Source organism: Crassostrea angulata, chromosome 2, assembly GCF_025612915.1.
Source record: "Crassostrea angulata isolate pt1a10 chromosome 2, ASM2561291v2, whole genome shotgun sequence".
NCBI classification, from domain to species: Eukaryota; Metazoa; Mollusca; class Bivalvia; order Ostreida; family Ostreidae; genus Magallana; species Magallana angulata.
Genome location: NC_069112.1, coordinates 63,230,442 through 63,234,888, shown reverse-complemented (window position 1 = coordinate 63,234,888; position 4,447 = coordinate 63,230,442).

Genomic DNA, 4,447 nt, shown 5'->3' with positions numbered 1-4,447 from the left:
AGCGTCTTGTTGAACAAGACTATATTGAACTCTGGCGTAGGAATTCATAAAATGTACGACTTCCAAAAATATCCAAATGTTCGTACCATTTAAAATCTGACCATTTACAAGGTATCTATAGATGAGTTTCCTTGAAGAACAATGCTTCAGACCTCATTACATCGAATTTATTGATTAGAACTAAATGTTGTCAGCGGTGTTGATTTGTGCTTGGGTCCAAACACCGTTTCACTTTCGGTTTGCCCGAGTAAATGCATAGGAGAGTTGATTAAAGTCACTCCCAAAAACTTTGAGGTCTAAAAATCTTACCAAATTGAATAATATTATACGTCCGCTTTATTTCAACGCTTTATACAACAATTCTTTTATTACAAATTAAAATCTAGGCTTTTTGATATATTCTGCCGTTGTTCTTTCAATAAAAATGAAACTCGTAAAAATGCTTTCCTTGTCATTTGAGTTTGTTAAAAACCATTCTGATTGCACACACAGGTACTCTGAATTTGCTATTGAAAAAATTCCTGAAAAAAGGAACAGCAGGAGACGAAAAATCAGATGCAGGATTTAACTTGGAAAGTGTTAGCACTTAAGGAAAAACAGTCTTGCAAACGGAAGACTTCTGACAACCAACGAACTACATCAACAATGAGAATAATGCATTAGTGGAAACTGCACAAGGATCAGAGGAATGTCTCAGTAAAAGACAAGAACGAGCAAACAAGAACAAGGAAGACGAGGAAATTAAAAGAATTACAATTCACTTTTGTTTGACAATGCCAATTCTACGAAGACCGAAACGGACCACTGGAAGCTGCCACTGGTCCGTTCTTATCACGGTCACCAATTTTGTGTTGTCGAAGCTGTTGTATTGTTCATAAATAGATATGCTGATCAATTTGGATTGCCTTTATCTGCTGCCCAAAGCGTCCGTGACGACACAGCTCCTGTACTATTGCCATGCAGTGAGAGTAACACGTCAACACAATACAAGGGCACCTTGCGGAGCATCCCCTCGCGAAATGAAAATATTTTACTTTGAAATGCATTATTCCGAAATAAACATGTAATTCAAAAGACCAAACATTGAAATGTCTTATTCTTTAAAGCAATATGAGCTGCATTTTTCAGGGTTTCTGGGGTTTTTTTTTTGTTGCTAAAATGTTCTATTGTACTAGAATGAAAAAAGTAATATGGTTTTTAAATTTCTGTTATCCATATTTTTGTGGAAAAGGCCGATAAGAAGCCTTATTTGGAGCAAAATTAAATTATTGTCGTCCTGTACAAAAATCGATTTGCTATATATTCTTCAGAGAGAAATATTCCTTTTGACAAAAATTATTGTTTTTATCAAATCTTTTTTAACATGAAAGTGTAAGTTATATGCAGACTTATCATATTAGCAGGTGTTTGCAGCAAAATCAAATTCTAAAAAAAATGCTCATATTACGAACTGAAATGAAATTGTGTTGTGAATATATTTTATTTAGGTATATATTTATGGATAATGCCACAGCTACAGATACGTTCGGACGATCCTACGTAACAGATGTACAGAGTTTTTGAAGGAAAGACATCCAAGCTTCGTAAAGCACTGCATGTCAAAAATGGAATTAGCAGACACCATCAGTGCAATTGAAGTTTTATCTCTGGGCAACAGAACATACAAGGTAACTCCAGTATACCCATATTTACAGAAATGTGCATTGCAGTGTAAACTATATGTAGACATGCAAGCATGTTGTTGATAAATGAAATAAGACGCAGAAATAATAAACCATGTGTGGTTATAACACTTTTTTTTCGCACAATATATTTCATTGCTAATTTAGTTTTATAATTTTATAAATTTAGCAGGTATAGCACGTTTGTATTTGTTTGAATATATACACATGTAAATGAAAGATTTATTACCATGTATAACCCTCATACTTTAAAATATCAGGTTTTAACATAAATATCGAAGAAGGAAAATTGTACTTTCCAGTTTAATAAAATAAGTTGAATTATGAAAATTGAAAAGTCAATCTGACCCCCTGGACAAAGAACAGGTTACCAGGTCAAAATAGACAATGGAAATGGGATTCCAAGCTGTGCTTGTCAAGTATGGATATGGACATTACTCCCCTGCAAGCAAGTCTTTGCTGTCATACAGCACACAGAATTTTCATGGGAAGATTTACCACCTTAGTACCTCTCACCCCATATTTTAACATTGACTCCCATGTGATTGGCATTCCGATACCTATTCCACCCGAGGCACTTGAGGGAGAGGACGTGGAAAATGACAGCTTTGATGCAACACACGTTTGTGATTCCGATGATGCCTTACAACTCATTGACCTTCCTTGAGCTAAGAGAGGTCCAAAGTCACTAAAAGCATTGGCAGTCCAATGTAGAGAAACACTTTCACTTTTGGAGAATGCCACTTATCTATGCCAAAGTGAAGATGCTTTTATTACGGGCCGCCAGAAGGCGGTCCGTTATTTGATATACATTTACATATTGTCACTGCGTTTCTGCGGGATAGGTTTTTTTTAACATAATATATAATATGCCTTTCTTTATGAACTTAAAGTAAATTTGCATATAGAAATATGTTTTATGCCTTTTAAAAAAGAATCCTTTTTTTACTCATAAAGTTGGTCATAGACTGTCATGTTAGACACATTTTTTTTTCTCGAGACTATAATCTATTCGGAAAATTTCGGAGTTTTCCATTGGTTTCAAAACAATTTATCGGTATTAGGGACATACTAAAGACCTTAAATACTACAGACCTGAATAACATGAAATTTTATATAGATGATATATTTAATTTTTTTATGTGCTGCGTCATGTAAAATAATAAAAAAAATATCCGGCGTATTTTTTAATTCTTAAATTGTGCAGATTCTACTGAATGAGATAATCTTACATGTACTTTTAAAATAATCCATCAATTTCTATTTTATTATGAGGTCCCTTGGAATAAACTTATTAGTTAAGATTTCATTCAATACAATGCAACAAACATATCATCTAAGTACAGATGTACTGAAAGCCGGGCTCTTTCGGTGTGTCTTTATGCACACTGTGTAGTAAAGACTGAAAATCTCTCTCTCTCTCTCTCTCTCTCTCTCTCTCTCTCTCTCATGCTTATAATGTCGGCAAAGCATCAGAGAGCGATCAATTTTTGTAAGCGGCTAAAAACAAAAATATGTATGTCTAGTAGAAAAAGGTTTCTGCCTTGAATTTTGCAACAACCGTTATCAATCCCCATTTCTTCAACGCGCAGGATAGTAGTTTATGGAAGTTCATGCGCTATGTATGTGTCCAAAATGCATAGTCTTGTTTTTAAAACACGTTATTATTAGGAAAATTAAAAAAGATAGACAATGCTCTCGAAATTATAAAAAAAGAAACAAAATGCAAACTCTTTTGACAAAACGTGGCTCTTTTGTGTAACTATTTGGTAAAGCGGAAGCTTTGACTTTGACGTTGTTTGGTTTTTTTTGTTTACTTTTGAAGTTGTACTATTAATAGTAACATTGGCGATTTGCCTGCCTACAGCCAGGACTCTGCTTTCAGAGTAACTACAGTATAACTAGTCAAAAGAGAAGACTTTGACAGATATTGCATGTGTATGTGTATGTGTGGTTTATTCATTATGTTGTACTGTTGAAGATAACAGTTCGAAAACCGGCGCGAAAGAAACTTTAGGAATGTGTAAACATAATAGAGTGATCTGCCCTTGAATCTTGGGTAACTGCGCGTTTTAATTTAAACTTTTGGACTCATGAACACCATGAAAACAGCTCTAGTGCAAGGGCATACACTTGATAAGGTGAGATGAAATTTTAGTATATGTTAGAGGTATATCCGTAGTATGTGAAAAGTGCTAAGAGCTACACGTAGTGTTTGTTGAAGCGGTGATAGAGGTATTTTTTGTGGGGAAACCCCTTATAATAGTGACACTGACACATTTCTTTTCGAATTTAAATTATTATAACAAAGATGAAAAAAAGGCTCCCAGCACTTTTTGAGTTTCATAAGGTTAGCTAGTTAAAGTAATATTTTAAAAAGTTTAAAAATTACATTGTAAGCCCTTGCACTCGGCGTCTTTTTGACATGCGGTGTTGATAATTTATATTTAGCCAGATCACGTGATAGGGTGTCCCGGTCGCGAGTAAATGTATTATTATGAAATAAGGAACACCTGATGTAATTGTAGATATAATAATTTTTAGATTCGTGCATATACAACTAAATAAACTTTGACTCAATATAACACTCAGTTTTTCACGATTTATTCCACCATATTTTCGAAATCCTGCCTTAACGTAGCTGAGTATGAAAAAGATGCCCCAATTATATGTACAATTAAACAGATTAGCGTTAAAAACATAATGTTCCCTTTAAAGGCAACTATATCTTTAGAAAATGTTTATGTTACAGATAGAGGGGAAGA